The sequence below is a fragment of the Condylura cristata genome, unplaced genomic scaffold, assembly GCF_000260355.1.
Source record: "Condylura cristata isolate star-nosed mole 26May11 unplaced genomic scaffold, ConCri1.0 scaffold00010, whole genome shotgun sequence".
Classification (NCBI taxonomy): domain Eukaryota; kingdom Metazoa; phylum Chordata; class Mammalia; order Eulipotyphla; family Talpidae; genus Condylura; species Condylura cristata.
Window position 1 is genome coordinate 55,942,583 of NW_004567111.1, and position 22,370 is coordinate 55,964,952.

Genomic DNA, 22,370 nt, shown 5'->3' on the forward strand with positions numbered 1-22,370 from the left:
AAAAAAAAAATCACAAGAGGGAAGACAAATTCTGTATAAATTCTGTATAATTTCACTCATCTTTACTACATAGAGAAACTAAATTAAAAAAGAACATCAAAATAAACTTTAGAAATGTATTACAGAATTGAGGCTACTGGAAAGAAAAGTGGAAGGTTGCAAACAAATGATGAGAGGTAGCCCAGGAGGCTACAGTTGAGTATTAAGGGTTCTCCAGTCATGGCTACATGGAGTAAACATATGTTGAGGTGTGAAGTTATATACTTAAAACATGCAATTTTGAAATCTGATACTATCTCAACAAAATAAAATACCTCCTTGGTGGATGAAGGGTTAAAGCTCAGCACTGTGATACTATCTGCAGCCACTGCAGCAGGAGTTCAATTCAGTCCTGGGAGCTGACTCACATGGAGAGGTGGACATCTCCTGACCCTCTCGCTTCTATCCTCAGCAGTGTATTTAAGTGGATCTGCCTGTTCTGCTCCCTGCTCTATCTCTGGTGAATCCTCTTATCCCGCAACCCCGTATCTCTGGCTTATACCCCAGTTCAAGTTCTTGTATGCATGAATAAATCTTTAAAAAATAATTATGTATGTATTTATTTATATATATATGTGTGCACACGCGTGCGCTCGCGCGCACACACGCACACACACACTGAGGTAGAACAGAGAAAATGGGAGTTGGGGGGCAAGAGGGAAGACCGCTTTTGGTCCTTAGTGACTAGTATTTATTCAATCAAAGTAGTACCAGAAAGCAATAGTTACTGAAGTGAACTGGAACGCAGACAGAATATAGGTCTTTTGATGATGTTGGGATTAGGGGAAAAGGTCCCTGGAATAGAAGTCCCTCAGGTTCTATCTTCACAGAGATGTACATGGTCCATAAATGAATGCGATTACAATAAGTAACCAGTGTATCCTAGCTTTCCTGAAGAAAGTAGAATAAGAAGGAGGAAGGGTAGTAAGGAAAAAAATGACAGTTAGTGGAGCAGAAAAGCAGATCAAAACTCTTCGCATTCCCCTAATGTCTGTACATTGATATTTGCTGTCTAGAAAGATATGCGTCTATCTTCTTAGTCATTAGACTTTGGGAGATGAGCTAGAGAAGACTAGAGAGTTGAGTTACAAGATTTTACTCAGTTTTACCAGTTTAACTATGTGGCTTCAGGAAAAGCACTTCCTTTCTTTGAACCTCAATTTCCTTATACAAGGAAGTTTGAATTGTCAAAGCATATCTACCAAACAGATACCAAGAGTTGAGCTCTTGTAAGTGCTGGAATATAGCAGTAGCCTATGTTATCCATCTATTGCCCTCAGGATACTCAGCAGGAGGGGTGGGGAGGGTTTGAGGGGCAAGTTAACACTTAAGATTTTAAGAAGTGATAAATGCTGTGAATATGAATAAGGAAGAGCAAGGACACTATTAATACAGAAAACTACATGGTTAAATCACCAAAAAAAAAAAAAAACTACTTCTGTGAAATAAAATATGAATAGAATCACACAAATTTAGAATTAGAAAGCATTTTATTGATTATCTAATCCCATGCTTAATTATACAGCCTAGTTCATTAAGGAAGGTGGATTGATTGTAAATAAATAGATGATAGGTGACAGATAAATAGATACACACATGCATACATACATAGATACATAGACAGGCATAAATTTACATTATAAATAGGTTTTTAACGGTTTTTCTTCTCACAATGATGCATCAACATTTCCTTATCATTCTGATACCTGTGAGTTCTGAGCTCACAGGTAAATGTTCAGACAAGTCACAATCAGTGGATTAGTGACTTCATGTCTTAGGCTACCACCAGCCATGATGGAGTCTTTACATGGAAATTCAAATCAGGCATTGATTTTTCTTTTCCATTCTTTTGTAGAGCCAAACATTCACTGTTTAACATTCACTAGCATTACACTGACCTTAAGATCCTTTCAAACGCCACACTGCTGGGATTTGGCATCATTTGATCTTGTTAAGAGAGTTCTCCAAGAATTATCATAATTGTAGTAACTAGAGTGGCAACCAGGAAAAAAAAAAAAAATCTCATTCCAAAAGGTGTGCTGACAAAGGCTGCTTTTGTTAGTTTTGGGTCACTGTGAAGTTTTGTCCATTTCAACAAAAGCCTCCTTTGGTCTCTGGAACATGTCTCATAGTTAGAGTGTGAGAATCCTTATTTTAGTTTTATTTAATTGCTTCCAGCTGTAGGAACACCTTTTGCCTGCCATCTATTGAAAGCAGCCTTTTGGTTCACCTCCCTGCTTACTTCAACTTCAAACCAACACAAGTGTGCTCTTTTGTTTCATCATCTATAGCAGAGACTGAGAAGCTGGGATGGAAGAGGAATCCCAGGATGAGAGGTCAGCAGGGGAAGGTTGGGGAATCCCTTCTAAGGAGAACCTAGGTTCACTCTACTCAGGAGGGGAAAGATTTATAGATCTAATACTTGTAGGATATTGTCGATTAAGCAGTTCTCAGGAAAGCAGAAAAACTCAGAAACTGAAATTCATGGTCATACTGATATATTGAAGTCATTTTTAATCTGATCAGAGACTTTGAATAACTCTCTGGTTCCTCTTTTTAACCTTGGGTTTCTCATATGGGGATGGATAGAGTGAAATCAGATGCCTCCCAGTAACAGCTCTAAAAGTCTATGATTCTCAAGAGGGAAATGCAACCTAATTCAAGACTCTGCTTATTCACTGAGGCATATGAACCAATCCCACTGTAGTCTTTAAGTGCCATAAAGCATGGAATCTACACAATAAAGTTCCAATTGAATGGAGACAATTAATCTAAATGTATCAGAACCTACAAAAAAAAAAACCAATTTTCAGTGAACGTTGATTCTCAGAGGAATAAGTACAGCAGAGCTGACCCACGAATAGGTGTGCCCTCAGCCCACACCTCTGAGATCCTTATAATCAAGTTAACTGGAGTTACTTACTTATTTCTCATCTCTTAGCAGATTGAAATTAGAACCTCAGGGAAGCTCTAGGCTGCTACATTTGAGCATGCTGCATACAGTTAGGCATATTAAAAATGTGAAGGGGGCCAGCTTCAGAGTTTGACAATGTAAAGAGAAAAAGACAAATTTAAGATAACTATTTCACAAAGCCAAACTTCTGAGATTAATTAGTTCTGGGAACAATAGTCTGTCATATTTCAAACACTTCTATGAGTTAATGAATATCATTATCACCATTTTGTAGATGAGGAAACTGAGGTGCAAAAACCCGAGTAATGTGTGCAAGTACGCTTAGAAGTGATAGCCGATAGGTATCTCCAGAGCATGCTTTCCAATCATTAAAACACCACATACCACAATTGTGTGTGTGGCACACTTCTGTCATGCGCGCACACACACGGTTTCCTTCTCCTTGACACCACGTCTTATGCTTGTTTACTCATTTGGTTGCCTGTCTCTCCTGGAATGCAGGCTCAGTGAGTACAGGGGCCAGACCAGGCTTGTTCACATATCCTGTGGGTTTGGCCCAGAAGGGCTGCATACATCACAGACAGCTTACAAAGCCCAGGTCAGCTACCTAGTTTCCAAGCCTACATACAAATCATAGCTAGCTGTTGAAGACAAACTGTTTTCGATTTTTCAAAGTTTGAATACATGTGGGGACCAAACCTTAATGAGAGAGTTCTTTTAAAAACCATTGCCGATGTGCCCTTTACAGGGGGAATATTGCTCTGCCTGTGGGAATGGGCACCATTTTCCCACCTTTACTCCCATGGCACCAACCTCTTAGTGAGCTTGTAGCCCACTCCCAGCCTCCAATGAGCCAGACTTCCTGACTGGGGCCACTAGCAAGGTGGAAGCAGTGGTCAGATACATAATGAGGTAGGACAGAGAGGAATGGGGGTAGGGAACAAGAGGGAAAGCTGTTTTTGGCCCTTGGTGACTAGTATTTTGTCAGCAAATTCTTAAGAATGATGACAGTCATTATTTGACTTTGTGGTGGATTATCCTGGATGGTGCATTGTGAATTTAAGGTAGCTCTCCTCTTTCAGCCTAAATCCTGACAACATAATGATGGTCGCTCCCTGTTGGGAGATGACTTGAATTCTTTCTCCTGGTGAGCTTGTAGCTTTGGGCCTTGACTGTTAACCCAGGCATTTGTCCATGAGGGATGGGTGATTTCTGAGTTTAATCAGGAGTCTCTCCCTATGCTTTTTCTCTATTCCTGTCTATTTCTTTTGAACCTCTCACTGATCAAAGATTTTTGAGCACATGAGGGCAATTGTTTTCCTTTATGTGCATGAATAGGTGACTAGATCCTTAGAATGGAGACCTTAGCGGTACTGGGGCCCTTGATTGCCCCTTCATCTCATGCAGTTTCATGCATACACCTGACAAATATGGGATGAAAGAGAGGAGATTTTTTTCTATATTGTATTTGTGACTAAGAGGTATGACACCAGAGAACAGAGGGGCTGCAATTTGTTCACTTCTGAATTATAAATATGCTATTTGCCCAAGCACGCAATGATAGATCAAAAAGATGCTTTTCAGTTATAGTTATATAATTCCAGGTGATCCTAAGGCAATCTTAGATCTCAGTTTGTAATGAAAAAAAAAAAAAAGACTGAAAAGAATGATTATCTCTGATCTATAATGCCTAGAAAGATTGATGCTTTTCTAAAATGTGGCCAATATTTAGGTTTGACGTTTATACATGAAATTTGAAGAATTATTTCTCAGCCAGACACTATAATGAAACAGAACCAATACCAGCCTGAAGTTATGCATACCTGTATAGGTTCCCTGGCTTTAATGCTTACAATCTCTGAAATTATTTTTCCTCATTTGCATAATAGTTCTGATATTATTGGCCTTTCAGAATAATTGGAATGATTAATAAAGTAAAGTACTGTTTGTGACGTACCTGGGCATAATAAGTCTTTGGTAAAAGTCTTGATTCAGTAGCAATAAATTTTGTGCCTAAGGGTAAAGCTTTCAAAAAAAAAAAAGCCTCACTCTTTTTTCTTATGGATAGGCATTTAGATGCAAAAATAGGTTTTTAATTTCAGAATATTGTTAAAGTTGCTTTTAAATATAAAAATGCAGGACTCTTTTCCCTAGAGAATGCTAGTGTTGGGACAATGGTACTTCTGTTGGGAGACCCACAAGGAGGCCCTCAAAGCCTAGAGAACAGGGTTCAGACAATGATCCCTGCTTGGGACAGGACTGAGCCCAAGACTAGGGAGCACACTGTGAGGGGGATGGGGAGGGAGAGGGGAGGGCAGCCCTAATCGCTTCAGCACTCTAGAGAGAGCCCATCAGTTCCAAGACACTGGAGACTGGTTCAATTTTGTAGGACACAAGGACCATAGGACCATACATGAGAAAATAGGCACTTATATCAATCTGGGAGTACTGGGTTTAGTGACCTGAATGCCCTTGACCAACTAGTAAATAAGCCAGTATATTTTCTTTAACACCCCTGCAATCTGCATTCCCTTCATTTCCCCAAGTCCTTTATTTAGGCTCCCACATTTCTCTCAATTGTATAATTTAAATACTATGCTCCATTATTTTCTCCATTAAGCTAACATTTTTAGCTTGATTTTACCAAGAAAGATTTCATTCAACTAATTGATTCCACCATATCAATAGCTTATAAACATTTAAGTAAAGTGTTAGCCTGCTAAAAGAAAATTGTATTATCTGTAAATTTAGATCATTAGCAATAGAAACTCTGAACACTGGCAATAAAAAATAAAATTAAGGTTTTTGTTTTTGTTTTTTGGGCAATCTGGAATGGATTGTTTTTGCAAGGAAGACTTCTTGGACCCCTTAACACACTCCACATGGGAGATCACCTAGTCTTGTGCTTCTCCTGGTTCTAGCTCTGAAGTTTCCACTTTTTTACCACTTTCAGCTCCCATTACAGATACACGTACACATACATATGTACAAATGCGCACAGACACGTTACCCATCTATGTCCACAGGCACATGCATGCAGAGCAGGTAACTGTGCTGCAGTGTGGTCCAGAGGCAGCACTGATGAGTGTGTGTCTTCAGAAACTGCAGTATGAGGGTCAATGATATGAAATAGCAATTTACTATTCTCTGTTTTTTTTTTTTATATCTTAAGCAAAATATGTCATCATCTAACATGATGCAATCTACAAAGAAAACATGAGTCCACTTTCCTGACTTCTGTGGACAGAGGTTAGCTGAATCCTCCACCCTAGTAGTGCCAGATATTTTGCCTCACCTCCTAGCACGCTTTTTTTATATTCTCCCAAGATCAAAAATAAGAGGATCTGTCCTGAAAATACTCCGGTGTTGAGTTATTTTTAACCACATCTTCCCTCCCTTGCACCTCTCTTGGCCAAGACTGCAGTTTTGGGGGAGGGGGTTTTCTGTTCTCTGCATTGCTGGCAAAGTCCCATCTGCTCCTGCAGAGACCAAGAGACCAGTGGCATCAGTGATGAGTGGAGTCCGTGTCCTTTACATAACCTGGCCTGGTGTTAATCACACTGCAATGACATCCCCTCCACAGAGATGCTGTGGAAACTGTTCTCTCTCCTGCCACCCCTGACTTGGCCTACGCTGCTGAGGCCCCCCATCAAGTCTGCCCTAACAAGGGCTGGCAATGTCATGGCCTCCCTGGGAAAGTTTGGGTTTAGGAAACTATCACCCAGTTCAGTGAGTATAAAAATAAAAGCATCTGTTGTTGTTAGTTTTGTCTCTCTCTCTCTCTTTTTTTTTTTATGTTAAGGGAAGAAGAGAAAGAGCCCAGTAAAGTGATCCTTCACCAAACCCCACCCCCTCTGAGTATAATCAGGTAATATCCATTACACAAAGAATTTCAAAGGTTCCTTTGCTGAGACTCTCAGCCACAATGCTGCCCATTGTTTACACTTTAATTAACTTCTGTTTTACTGATTTATTAAAAAAAAAAGATGAATTAGCCTTATGCTTGGGGTTGAATTATTGCAATTTGAAACTCCTCATACCTTTCTTGAGAACTTCAAAGCACAGCAAAGGTTGTTTATGTGCAGGAAATCAAATTAGCAAAACTATTACAGTGGCTTAATGGCTTAGGGTGGTCAGTTTGATGAGAAACAGTAATTGGAAAGCAACCCCCTCTACCCCCAGCCCAAAGCTAAGTTTTTTAAAGCAATTCGTAACTGTAAGTAGGCTTACTGGCTCTGATTGAGTGGTTAAAAGGATATGGCTTCCCTTGAGTTTGCACATGTAAACCCTACCTATTCACTTAGAAAGTTTCAAATAAGAGAGAAGCGAGGAAAAAAAAATGCAGATAAAACCTGATAGAATAAAGAAAATGTGTTGTGAATGAAGACAAAAAGCTAGAAGATGAAAAACATATTTGAATGTATAATGTAAATGAATGGCATAATTCAACAAAAACAAATGCCCATCCATTCAGAAACAAAACACCACAGCCTGCTGCGAAACATGCACTGCAAATCTAAAGAAGGCTGTCTGACCACATTCTAGGCAACCCAGGAGAGGAATAATTATATTCTAGTGTCAGCACATCCTTTCTCCATAATGACCATATGCAAGGAAAAGAAAAGCAGTAGTTATTTCAGACTACTAGAGAACTATGAGGAAACACAAGAGTTGAAGACATGGGAGCACCCTCATGGAGATCATAGACTGCTTAATAGCCTTGTCCACAGTTTGCGCGAACAGTCATTCAACAGAAGCGTGTGCTCCTATGTTCATATGAACCATAATGATGCCCAGTGAAGATTCAGAAGTTGAGTAATGAAAATAACCGTCAAATGTTTTTAACATTTTATGACCGGAAAATAACTGTATTAAATCTACTGTGAATGATGTGTGCTGACTACAGTTAGCTCAGTGTGTCTGTAGGGTACAGGCCAACCCCAAACTTCAAAACACCCACAGAGCTTTCCTAAACACTCAGCTGTAAAAGTGAGTAAACCAGGACAGAAAATAAACTTTCTAAGCACCAAAGCATAAATTACCACACTTTAATCCTTAGTTGTTAAAATGAACAGATCCTCCGGAACAAACCTTTTCCTGTAACACTAAAGTACTTCAGTGTCTTAAGTTTCTATAAAAAATGGCTAAAACTAAGTTTTATAGAAGCAGACAGACAGAATTAGTTCAGAAACTGATTCAGACCTTTAAAAGATTAAGCTATAATAGGTCAGTCTCTGTAATTTAGAATGACTTGACATATACCTAGATATCAGGTTGAACTTGAAGATTCTAGGTAATGAGCTGCAGAGAGCTATCATAAGCTTTTTTTTTTTTACTTCAATGAAAGGAATGCTACATCTTAAGATTCTGCCTTTGCTGTCCCTCCAGACTCAGCTGTATGGATACTTTTATGCAAACCTTATTATCCTCATCTACAAAATAGGAATAAAAAGAACAAATCTTAGGATCTCTCAGGACAATAATGAAGATAAAGAGAAAATACATTGTAAACTGAAAGCATGACATAAATAAATGTTAGAGTTTTGTATTTATAAGGAATTTGGGTTTGTAAGGTTTTTAAGAAGATTTATTTTATTCATTTATGCATACAAGAACTGGGATGCAGGCTAGAAGTACAGGGGTGTGAGAGGACTCATCAGAGACAGAGTGGGGAGCAGAACAGGAAAATGCACTGAAATACACTGCTGAGGGGAGCAGAGAGTGAGACAGGAGAGGTTTGCTGCTCCATGTGGGTGGGAAACCTGGTTGGGGATCCAATTCATGCCACAGTGGCTAGTGATAGCTTGACAGCGCTGAGACTTTAATCCCTGTACCAACAGGGAGGCCCTGTAAAGATGTTTTTGAATTATCATTTTGATGCCATTAAAAGTTGTATTTTTAAAGCTTACTTATACCTGGAATGAAGATAAATATGCTTTGATTCAAAAACTTTTTCTCAGGTCTAAATATTTTGGTTCCTATCATACAGCTTTTTTTTTTTTTTCTTAAAGATTTCTTTTTTATGCAGACAAGAAGTGGGGTATACGCCAGAGGTGTAGGGGGTGAGAGGATTCATCAGAGAAAGTGAGGAGCAGAACAGGTAGTTCTACTGAAATGCTGAGGGGAGCAGTGGGTGGACAGGAGAGGTTTTTGACCCCTGTACCACCAGGGAGGCCCCTATCATGCATTTATTTTGAAGACTAGTTTTTTCATGTTTTTATATATAACAATTAAATTTCTATATAAAAATTATATATATATATACATGTATGTGTGTATATATGTATATGTATATATATATTTTTATTTATTTATTTAACAATTATACATCAACACAAAAATGTATCATATGAAGTGACAGCTTGATCAAGGTTTGTTGGTTCACTCTTGCTCTTTTTTGTATGTTTGAACTTTAATAAGGTCAGGATTTTTCAGATCATTTTAGAATGAGAAAATTTAGGAAGTTGGATAGCATATTATAACTGATCATTTAATTCTGAAAAATATACTCATTTTAAAAAATGACAAATATATGTTTTAAAATGAACTGATTTTTTTTTTTAGCTCATCAGCATCTCAATGAAAAGCAGACCTTAGGGTCATTTCATCTCCATTCAATACATGAGAAAATGTGTCTACCAGAGTAAAAAAAATTGTCTTTAGTCACACAGAAGGACTTTGAACTTTAGAGCTTTTTATATCTATGTTACCTTTGTAAATATTAATTTTTAAATTGAGAGTAATGAAGTCGTTTGATTCATTTGGGCATGACGATATGCTTTGGATTTGCTCACATCATTCAGTAAGAGACCATTTTGAGAGCTATCTCAAATCAGAGTAAAACTATCAAATACAGAACACCAGGGGGAAGGGTTCAGTTCTCATTTCATATACTTAAATTAAGCATACGACTCCTCTCTTAAAAGCTAATGAGAGACTTATCCATAGCTCAAATCCCAGGGGACTTGATTTCACAGGGGAGAATCTCTAGGCAAGACAAATACAACAGAAAAGGGTTTTAGCTGGGAGTCAAACAAAGCATATCACTAATTCTCCACAGATGGCAATGGGTACAGTCTAACTTGAGCAGAAAATCCAACAAAAGTTAGATAATGCACACATCCTGAAAACAAAGCTAAGGACCAAGTCAAGAAGAGGTAGAACTTGCAAAGCTAGACATTGAGCAAAATTCTGGAGCTAGCTTTTAAACAAATAAAACATTTTTTAATCTAGATAAAGTTTAAATCACCCAACCTAGGAAATGGAGTTACAAATAATAACCAAGCTCTTGGTATCATGAAAGTGATTTCACACCAAAGAGTGCCCTAGAATCAGTTTTTATTCAACAGAAGAGCACATATTCAGGAAGTATTTTTTCTGATCAAAATGTAAACTAGGAAAGGGAGAGAAGTTTTCCTGCTTCTCCGAAAAACAAAGACATGGGAAGCAAAATGCAGAGGAATAAAACCTACCTATAACACATGCAGAAGTGAAAGGGGGGGGGGGCTGACAACAAGAAACGGCTAACAGCCTATCACCAGGCAATAAATAACACCAAGTATTAACATTTGGTATTAGAGGGAAGAGACACTTCCAAAGTTTCAAGAACAAAACAGATTTGGATCTTAAGTTAATTTAGAGAAATTAGAGATCATCAGGAAGAATGATAGAGGGTTTGGAACAAGAAAGCTATATGTCAATGTGAGTATATCAGCCTAAGCAGAAATTAGTTCACTGAAGAAATGTAGTCTTGCCCAACTTGGAAGGCAGTCTAAGTTCTTAAGGTAAGAGCTTTCACAATTTGTTTAATAAGGCTAGATAAGTCAACAATGACATCAAAATTCCTTAACTATACCAAGTTAGCAACATTATTGGGCTGTTTTGTTTTATTTTTTGATATTTCAGTTAGCTAATCTGGGTTTGTCCTACAGTAAAAGCAACTGTGCAGTTACTTATAATATTTAAATACTTATAATAATAATATTGGGCAAAACACGTGAGGTTATAAGACTTATTACATATTATACAATCCAGCTTTTCTTTGGACCTCTTAATAAAAATGGGTGGGTGGATAGATGGGTGGATTGGTGAATAGGTGGGCCATAGAGAGAAAAATGGATGAATGAATTGATGGATTCCTGGAGAGAGTAGGACAAGTAAAGGGTTAGGAAAGTCAATAAGAGTAATGTTGATGATGTGATGTAAAGGGGAAAAATATCATGTCTACCTGTCTTTGAAGCCCTGATTCAGTCTATTTTTTATTTATCCCATATCCACATCTAATGGCGGTTTGAGTCCATTTCTTTCTATACTTTCAAACTATCAGCGCTCTAGTGACATGATCAGGTGTCTGAATTGTCTCATAAAGGAGCTATACACAACCACATGTAAATGACAGGGTGTTGTTTTTTCTTTATATACATACATACATACATACATACATACATATATATATATATATGTAGAACTTGCTAGAATGAAAAATCTAATACTAACCAAGCCACTGAGGTAATTTGACATTATATTTTATCACTAAAGGTAAAAATGTAAATGCTAATATAAAATCTCAAAGTAAAATTACTACTAGAAGAGAAGGCTACAGAAATAAGAAATAGCAGCTAGTAAGAACTAGAAAAATGATCCTAAAAATTTCAACTGGAAAACAGTGATAAGCACTTACCTCTATATTTCCTCAAGCAACCCCTATTGAAACAAAACCATATAAACTAAAAATTCAGCACAACCAAAATAACAGCTGTACTTTAAGTTTCCCCAGGCCTAAACACCTTGGAAAGCTGAGGTTGTATTCATTAAAACTAATCCCTATCTTAAACAACTTTGACACTTCATCATGGCTTTTGCAGTAAGCAAATGAAGACTTTGAAGAATCCAAAGACAGCTAAACTGTCATGCAGGGTTTTCCTGACCTTTTCTTTTTATATCACTTGTTTTAATTTTGTCAAAATCATGGAAATTTTTAAGTAATGTTTCTTTGTAATGACATTTTAGAGCAAAATAGGTCTGTGTGTAAACCTGGATTGTAAGAAGTTGATATTGTAGGTTGATATAAGCTCCTGATAATTACCTGATTCCACACTGGATGGATCAGAATTCTACCAAATCACTGCAGTTTGCTTAGTTTATATCAGAAAGTTAGTTCTATCTGTTATCATGTCCTAAGCTCTACCTGTGGTGACTGTTCAATCCACATGACTTATGTGCACCAAAAGGCCCAAGCAAGGTCTTGAAATTCACTTTCAAATGTTGCTGAAATGACTTCAGTACCCAAGCAGGAGCAATGGGGAGAAGTATGAGAATAGGAGCCTCACTTGTGCAAAGTAGGCCAAAAGAGATTGGACAGGTACCGCCCAACAGGAACAAACTCAACCTAGTGTGGCTCTTTAATCCAGTTATTCTTTCTCAGGCTTCTTATCATCACTCCTACAAGTTAAAGTGGTAGTTGTATCTCCCAATCTGGGAACAGCTCACTTCCTGCTAGAAGCACTGTAAAACAGGCAACCAAGTGTGTGGGGGGGGGCCGGGGCGGGGCGCAGGGCTGGGCGGGAAGAGGCTTGCAGGTCACCCAGTCCCCTGAAGATCTTTATCCTTTGGGCTTTCCCTGGAGTCTTCTCATGGTCTCCTCGCTGCTACTCCCTGCTACACAACCTGCACCATCCTCTGCTTCACAACATCCTCTGTGGTGCAGCCTTTAATAACCTCAGTCTCTCGGCTCAGGTGCGCCCATGCACTCAACGCCCACACCACAAGCCAGAAGCCACCATCAGGCTTGCATGCCATACTCCCAAGCACCTCCTGCATTCAAGGCCACAGGTAATAGCCACAGAGGCCAACGGCACAGAAGCCTAAGCACCTTCTGAAAATGCTGCTTTCTAGTAATTTGGCAGTTGAGTGGAATCCATTGTGTTTTGTTCGTTTCACTGTTTGTTTTTACTTCACCATAGGCCTCTAGGGTGGTAAATTCAATCAACATACCTCAATTAAAAATTTAAACAAAGATGCCTCATGTATTTTTTTGTTAAATAAACTGGATATTCTTGTGTTACACTGGCAAATGCTTAACAGTCGTTAAGTTGTAGGCTTCTCAAAAGTGGTGTGGTTATTTAACAAGTCAGAGCAGCTCCCCATTGCTATGGGGCCCACCTACCCAGGAGCCTATTGTGTCCCTGGTCACAGCACACAGGCCATAGTCTTAGACTGTGAACTGATGTTATGTGCACAGAGGTGTATTGGCAGATCCAAGAGACAGTTAACAGATATCTGTAGCTCCAGCAAGGCACAGAGTAGGTTTTCTGTGATCCAGGAAGATGGGAAAAGGAGAGTCCTGGGGCCCTCCATGTTCTTTGTTGTTTGTTTTGTTTTTTAGTAATATAATAGTTTATATTTGCATAATTTTGTAGCTTTTTCCATCTCAGTTGTAATCCCCATGAGTTTCCCATCACCAAATCTCTTGTGTGCTGTTGCCATAATCCAGTGCACTTCCACCCCCCCCCATTTTTGATCCCATTCCCCACTCCACCCCCGTAAAATGTCTCCCTCAGTGGTTTTTTAGGCTTTTAATGATCTTTCTACACCATTTGTACCAGATGCTACCAGATGCAGGGCAGGCAGGGAAGCCTGGGGCCGGGTTCCAGCCCCAGAGAATCTTTCATCTTTCTAGGCTCTCTGGTGTCCTCTCGTGGCCTCTCTGCTGGCCTCTATCACATGCCACTGCAAGGTCCTCTGCCCCTCATCCTCTGCTTCTGCTGCCCTCTTAGCACTTCCCTAAGGGCTAGTTCTTGGTGTCACAATGTAAATACTCAGTTGGAAATGATGAGCCAAGATGAAGTGGCAGTGCCAAGAGAGATGTAGCTCACACATCAGGAGGTTTGCAAAGTGTTTGCTTTAACCAAACAGTAGAATTTTTTTTTTTTTTTAATATTATCACCTTCTGTATCTTCTACAAGCCACATATACAGGTAAGAATTTTAAGAAAAAAAAGAAAGTAAACAATTTACAGCAGTGTTCAATGAAACCTATTTTCAGGTTTTTGCATGTGGTCCAAGTCATTCGGAGTTTGCTGTACCTGCATGTCATTCATTAGGTCTTTCACTCATTTGCCTGTATTCGTGGGGCTCTATGCTGGGCCATGTTTCAGAATCAGAGAATACTATCTCTGAAACAAGAGTTGATAACACCTCCAGGAAATTAGGGACCTTAGTAACGCCTGCCTCTCCAACAGTTAGAATTGTTGGAGGTCATAATTCCTTTGGAGCAGAGTGGACCAAGGTATAACTGGCTGATTCCCTCAACAAGGTCAGAGCATCATTAGAAGGTGGCTCTCAAGGAATTAACCTCATTGTTATTGCTGCTTCTGGTTCCTGAGCAAATGGAATTTTAAAGTCTATCTCCAATCAATTGCCATTTTTCTACATACATTCCCCACCCCAGTCTGCCGTACTGCTACTTCAGTCTATTAATAAAAAGATTGGTATTACGAATGGCAATTTAAAGTTGTCCTTCATGCATAGTTGCCTCTTTGATCTCGAGACTCTTTTAAGTAGGTACCTGTCTGAGCTCCCAGTTGGCATGCCAGCTTCTCTCCTGTTCATTATTTCTTAATTCAGGGAATTAATTTCTTTCATGAGGCAAGAAAAATCTCTGGAACTCTCATTATATGAATGATTTTTTTGTTGTTGTTCTTAATCCCAAAGCCCCAAATATCCAGTTTCCAACTGCCAGTGATATTGCATGTGTGTATATCTGAGATAAGGGCCAGTCTTCTTGGTCTCCTTATTTGGACATGAAGTTAATGTTCTTTTCCCATCAGCACTTGAACATCAGTTCATTCCATATTAACGGGAAGAGAAACACTTTCAAAGACTCCTTTGGGGCAGTGCTGCATGTCCATGGATGCAGGGGCAAAGTTAGGGTATAGATTTCTCTGTATGTTTCACACATCCAGATGAAACTCAGAGGCCAACACAGACTTCATAATGGGTCATTCTTTTCCAGGTTACACTTTAGGAATTCCGTAGTTTCCCAAAAATCTGTGTTTGGTTTGGTTGTCCTTCCCTGAATATCCTGAAATCATCTCCATAAGCACATCTAAAATGAAAAGCTTCCATTGGGACAAGAAGAACTAAAAGCTTAAGATAGTTTACCTTGTTCTTCCCATATAAGTGATTTTTTGGGATTGTTTTCATGCAAACAATTTGTATAACAAAAGCCAACATTTAAACACCTGTCTGTGAAGTTGTCTCCAGGCAAAGATTAAGAATGTGTGACAAGGGCCTTTGGGATGTTTGCCACTCCATCATTCTGCCATGTGAATGAACAGGGTTGGGTAGAAAAGTGGCAATTTCCAGAAGGTGTTGCATATAGATGTGGAGTGTATTTATAGCCTCATTATAAGTTGTGGATTTTCTAGCCATGTCTACATGTGCAAATTAGTTTATTTTAAAGTGCTACACTATTATCAACATAAGGCAGTTGGAGTGGAGATGAGTCCCAAGATTAATTAAAAGGAATCAGCTCTTTAGGAAAGTAGAATAAGTGTTTCTAACTTGGTTAAACATAATTTGGAATCCCACAGAAGAGAGGCTATTGGCTGTCTGCCTACAAATCTTTAGAGGGTGTGAGTGTGCTGAAGGAAAAGGGTTTGTTTCCTGTGGTACCAGGAGACTATAAGGAGGAGGGAAGAATGAGATTTAAACTTTAAAAGCAAAGATAAGTTTTCAGCTCCTGAAGAATGTTCCTTCGAGATGCCTCAGGTTAAAGAGAGCTATGCTGACCAAGTATACTCACTGAGTTGTAAGAGGGAAAGAGAAAAAAAAAACAAACAAAAAAAAACTTTAATGTGTGTATCTCAAGAGGAGAACTGGATGTCCTGAGGCAGACTTGCATTACCCTGAATTTCCATTTTCTGTGTAAGTTGACGGTCCTAAACACCCGAGATCCTCTTGTGCTGCTGCATTTCATACCACTGAGCATCCTCTTGTGCTGCTGCATTTCATACCACTGAGCATCACGAGGGCTGGATGCCACACCCCAGCTGCACTAAGCAAAGCTGAAGGGTATCTCTCATACACTTTTCTTAGGGTGCATGAACCTCAGAGTCTATGAGGGAATGATTTCCAAAACTCCATCTCCACTGCACACCATCTATGTGAAAAAAATTGGTCTCCAACTCCCATGTCTACCATGAGCAGGCCTGGCTTACTTACCTATAATGAGCTTTATAACAGTGAAAATACAGCACTCAGAAAAGGACATCCTCACTAGAAGATGGAGCTAAGAGCAAAAAGGGTGACTCTTCCAGGTGTAAGTACCATGAACAAAACAGAATCCTCAGCTACATATAGGTTTCCTCTGTGTTCTCTCAATGCAGGTCAGTGTCTCTTGACGAGGGAACACTGTTCAGACTAAATCCCTGCTTTTGTTCTTGCTGCTTCTCGAACCTAAAATGGCAAAAGAGGCAAGGGTTCCACACAAGTACCAGCCCAGTGTTTTTCTCAAGTTACATGAAAAACGGAGAAGCCACTGATCTTTGAGGAATCACAAAGAACATGCTATGGTTTGGGGTAACTGTAGAGGTCAAAAAAACAAAAACAAACAAACAAAAAAACACACAGAGCTATTCCTGTCCCAACCCATTCCACATGGATGACACCTGACCTCTTTCTACAACATTGTTCATAGCTGCGGTTCTCAACATGATAAGTTTTAAAACCAGTGTCTGGCTTTACCTCTACAGAGGTATTCTGTGCATCTAGTAAGACTCCTGTCTTTCTCAATATCACAAAGATTTTGAATCAGCACCTAATCTTCCTAGGTCGGGTCTCAGTCATCTCACCGATATAATGAAGATGGTATCCTCTTTGAGAGATGGCTATGGACATGAAACCAAAGGTGTCTGTTAAATGTTCATTCCACCGAAGATGCTCAGTAATGGTGTCAGCATTTCCATGAGGCCAAATGAGAAAATCTGCGTAGACTAGGTCATGCAGAGTCTAGAACAACTGCTTGGGAAACATCAGTCCTCTTCTCCTTTATTCCTGAATTAAACACACTATACTCCTTTCAAGTGGGCTGCTGAAAATGTTTTCATTCAGTAATTCTGCATTTGCATTCTAAATCTAAATTCAGGTCTTTTTGTTCTCATGCTAGTTTATTCCAGCCGAATAACCATTCAAACCTGCCATGGCACTCTAAGATCATCATTAATCCATTCAGCAGAAATACACTTCAAACAATATGCTTTTTTCTTACTTTTTCTTACTTAAAAAAATATTTTAAACTATTGAAAATGACAGCAAAACCTGCAGCCCAATAACTATAAGGCTAGAAATTCTAAATACTGGTTATATTTTCCTGTTTAACCATCTAACGTTCAATTAGATCATTTGGTCAAAGAAGACATAGGTAAGACATATCATTTGGTTCCACAGAATGCCTAGTCATCAAATGTTTAACAATTCAAGTACTCATGACTGATGACTGATTGGTTCCATCATCAATTTGCTGGCAATATGAGCCTCACTACTCTCCAGTGGCTCCCATGCTTATGGCTGAATTCAACTTGAACATCAGACTCTGAGAGCACAGGATGGGAATTTGATTCCAGACAGAATAGTCAGGCTCAGGGGCCCATGATAGTCATCTTCTGCATGGGCCAGGTGTGCCAACCCACACACCAGCGCTAGTTTTTCCAGGAATAATCCACGTAAAGCATCTACAACATCAGGGCCCTCCCTGGTGGCGCAGCGGGTTAAAGCACAGCACTAAGAAGTTAAAGCCACTTCAGCATGAGGTCGATCCCCACCTGCCCCAGAGGTGTCCAACATGACACGGCAGACCTCTCCTGACCCTCCTGCTGCTCTTCTCAGCAGTGTACTTCATCAGTCAGCCTGTTCTGCTCCCTGCTCTGTCTCTGGTGAATCCTCTCCCATCTCTGTACCTCTGGCCTGTACCCCAGTTCTGTATGAATAAATAAAATCTTTAAAAAAAAATTCTACAACATAAAACTAGCATTTTCACAAAATTTTGCCAAACCTAAATTTTTGAACACTCACTTTCCACAGTAGTTTCAAATTTCATTATTTCTTGTTGGAAGGCTTTAGATCGATAATTCATAAGCAATCAAATGATTATTCAATACTGCCTACTTTTGACACAACTGTGGATGGCAATAAACTATTTGGGGTAAGTTTGGAAAACTCTTTAATCACTCAGGCTCTCACATACAAAATAAATTGGTTCCCATGTTCTTGAGGAATAAGTACTGTGACAAGGCAAATACTTTAATCCCTGAAATACCAAGGAAAATAAAGGTAGTCCTTACTACCAATCTTGCTGATAGACACAATGTGTTCTTTTCCTTCTCTCAGAATTTAAAGATCCTTTGTGTGTTCTGTTCTGTTAAGGCCTAATTTCAACATAAGATGGATGTTTTGCAATGAGTCATTACCTGATGAAAATAGAGTTTTAAAAACGGAAACCTTGACACAATTTCTATTCTATAAAATAAACTACATTGCCCTAATTTTAGACATAAAACTTCTCCTTTCGGGTGCTGTAATGGCAAGAACCATTTTTCGCACACTGAGTTCCAGCAGTAACTGATATCAGATGAAACTAGAGAGAAAACGCAACAGGGCCTTGGTGCAACATTTTCATATATCTTTTTATTTGAAGTGGCCGTGCAGTCCCTCAGTCTACTGAGTAGGCTCTTACTATTTCTCCTTTTAATTAATAGACTGTGAATAACCACAACTGCCTTGTGGGACATGCCAAACACTAAACAGATGACTAACTTGCAGTGAGCAATCTGCTCGATGCAGGGCACCTTAATTTAAGCCATAAGCAGTGAAAAATAAAGGCACGGCAAGCATGCGACTCATGTATAGTTTTTGGTCTGTTTCAAGTTAAATAAGTCCCTAGTGTGCAGAAAGAAACATTCATAAAAGTGAAAGCAATGGTTCTGATTTATTGCCACCTGTTAGCGTAAGTCTGACCTGCTGGAATAGGGCAGGCATTACCATCTAGCAGTCCCAGCTCTGAGCTGCGGAGGGACAGAAAGACCAGTAAAGCTCATCTGGAGGGAGCCCCAGGCAAAGCTTCCCACTGTGTGCAGGCAAGCAGGTAACTCCACGCACGGAGCAGGACGGGGAACACTGAATGCACCGCCACTGTCATCTGGTCCAGTTTATGGACAAAACCCATCTCCTGGGGTCTGCGGGCAGGGGCTGGGGCAGAAAGTTGTTCATTAGAACCTGGCCAGAGGGCAGCTCGGCTCTGTAAAGGACAGCTGTCTAATTGGATTTGCTTGTATATACTGTCTTAGCTATTACAATGGGAATAGGCTACCCAGCCTTTCTAATTAGATTGTTAAACATAATAGCTGAATGGCACAGCAGTAAAGAATTTGTCCTTCTTTTTGTAAGCACAAAATAAAGCTCAGAAAGATTCAGGGTTTTTCCAGCCCATTTCCCTCATCATTGTATCTGATGGTAATGAGAGTAACTTTATTTCTTTTTAAAAGCTCCCAGAGGATCACAGGCCAGGTTGAAGTTCAAACTAAATGTCAAAACACACACATGCAATACAGTAGCCAACTTCTATTTTCCTTTGCCTCTTGTTTCCCCTAATTGGTGCCTTGTGGACAGTCTCCACACAGAAAACCAGAAAGAAAAGGGATTAGAAATTAAATTACCATGTAACACCCGCCTCTCCGCCCCTCACTCCACCACCACAAGGTGGTCTCCAAACCCCGGTTCAGAAAAATCGGTAGAACAGAGGAGGAGGAAAATCTCTTGCTGGGGTTCGGTGTCCACTTTCTTGAGTGCCCCATGAACAAGCAGGAAGGGGCAGAAAAAACTGGAGGACAAAAGAGAGGAAAGAGGTGAAAGATGAGGAAGCAAAGGGAAAGAGCACAGAGCTCCCTGATGCCATGTCCACGCCTGTCAACCATGCAGCTTTAACTCAATTTCTCTTCAAAAGAGAAGTGACATTTTCATTTCAGAATCTGTGGTTCTCCAAAATTCCATTTTGCAACTTGTTTCTTTTTGGATTATCATCATACTGTCACATCCATGATCTAGGAACATTTATCAGATGCTTGGCAGAATCCAGGTTTGCTATTATGGAAGGAATTGCACATTTTTTATTTCTCAAATGTAAAAATAAATATATTTCCCCCATGCTTTCCACACTTTTTAGGATATAAGTTACTTTCATGTTGCTTAAGTTATATTCTGTAGCTTTTGTACATCATTCCAGGCACCTGACATCAGAAAGCCATCAGACACCCAATGATTGTGCCCTTGTTGTAAGTTCAGACTGGTTTTTCCTCTCTTCTGAGACAGTCATGTCAACATTGTACCATGAGGTTCCCCTGGTGCAACTGATACGAACTATTTGCATCAGAAAAAATTTTCTTCCAAACTATTCGGGAAAGCGAGGAGTGACACAACAAAGCCCAGATCATAAGCATGAGATCACGTTTGACAGTTTTATTGTTCTCTTTTGACATCAACCCAGAGAGACTACCCAATTTTCAGAAATCTCAATAATAAAATAAGGCAGCATAACCCTCTATTTCTGAAGAAATGTAATAAGTGAGTGGGTCAGGAGCAACCTCTTTTCCACAGCATTTGAATTGCTGTTGTGTCTTTCCTTCTTTTTCTTGATGGTTGGATGCCCCCCCCCCCTTCTGATTGGGATCTTGTAATATCTTTGAGAAAATTCAGCAGTGACTCTAGAACTCCACTCTATAAAAAACTCATTTCTATTTATTATACTCCTTTGTTCACTGTGCAGAGTTCTAACATTCTGTCTGTGCATTTCTGTTGTTCCATAGCTAAGACACACCCTGTCCTAACAAGTACACAGCTCATGAGTGCAAGCTCAGCCTCCAGCGGCCTGTTTTTGTCAGGCTTGTGCATTGATTGTCTAGACCCTTGAGTTGGGGCAAATCCACTTGATGCTGCAGCAAGACTCTGAGCCACCTTCTTATCAGCTCTGGCCACTTCCCACATCCACTTTATTTGTTTGGACCCTGAGGTATAAGATGAGAGTGTCAACCCCCCCACATCACATTTCACCCTGCTGTCGTTTGATAATTTCAGCAATTTTATCTTCAGAGTTTTTAATGATCATATCCTCAAAATATCAGTGCCTTCAAAAGTCAATAACACCTCACTTGGAATGACCACAAGTGTAATATTTTTGGTCATTTGATGCCAATGATTTATAACGCTCCTCAAAACTCACTTCTTTGAAATAGGTGTCGTTTGGGCTTTATGCCCTCCATGCTCTCTATTGAGGTTGTCTAAGGAAGATACCAGAAGAAGGAGTTTATTAAAATGAAGACCCAGTTGTAGCTCAGCAGGATGAGTCATCCCTGGGCTTACTGTGTTTTCATACTTTATTTAGGTTATAGGTGCTTGGATTGTATGACACTACCCACTTGCCAAGTTCAACATGATATCTGCCTAGAACAAATGATTTCTATGAAGTATACTTTTTCTGTAGTGATGAGAATAAGTAACACAGTGTGGGAACTGTAGAAAGGGTTAGAATGAGCTCTTCTTTATGGCTTATAACTTTTTTGGAAACTGAGCTATAAAATCAGTACAGATCCCAGCCCTTTACTTTTTAAGTAAAGGAATCGTGCACCTAAAACAAGACACTTGTGCACAAGTACAGTTGCTCAGGGAAGGCAAACCCAAATATTGGTTTTGTTTTGAAATGCGAGCCCTTGTGCATTCTGATGCCAGGCAATGTTTCTCATTCCAGTCTTCATTCTGCACACATGGGTGACTTTAAGTAGGCCTTCATGGAAATAGTTTAAAAAGATCCTGAAACTGAGAAGTGGATTATGTCAAAGACTAAAATTACTTGAGAACTTTTTGATCATAGAGATTTGGGGTATGATCAATTTGACACATGTGTCCATAATGATATGAATATGTGTGCTTTCTGTATTTCTGTGATAACACAAACTATGTAGGCCAAATGAAGTTGCTCCACATGCTTTATATGTTTTATTTAGTTTAGAACAGGTGTTGCAAATAGTGTCTCAAATATTACTAGAAATATTCTATCTAGAAATGTTCTATCATACTCACATTCTTAGCAATCCTTTCTTTACTTTACTTCTGAAAACTTATTGACAGCTGATTTTGCTCCTTGGGTTTCTAAGAAAATAACTTTCCTTTGTATGTGAATGCATCATTCTTGATTTTCAAGTGTGGCTCTGTGTAACAAATGGGAACTGTGACATAGGACTTACCAAAAAGGAAAACATATCCATATAAATATTTTATTAGATTTACTCCTTTTTTTTTTTTTTTTTTTTTTCTTTCGAGTTCCAGAAAGATATTTCCCAATTAAAGTAGTTCAGACGGACGCTATCTTG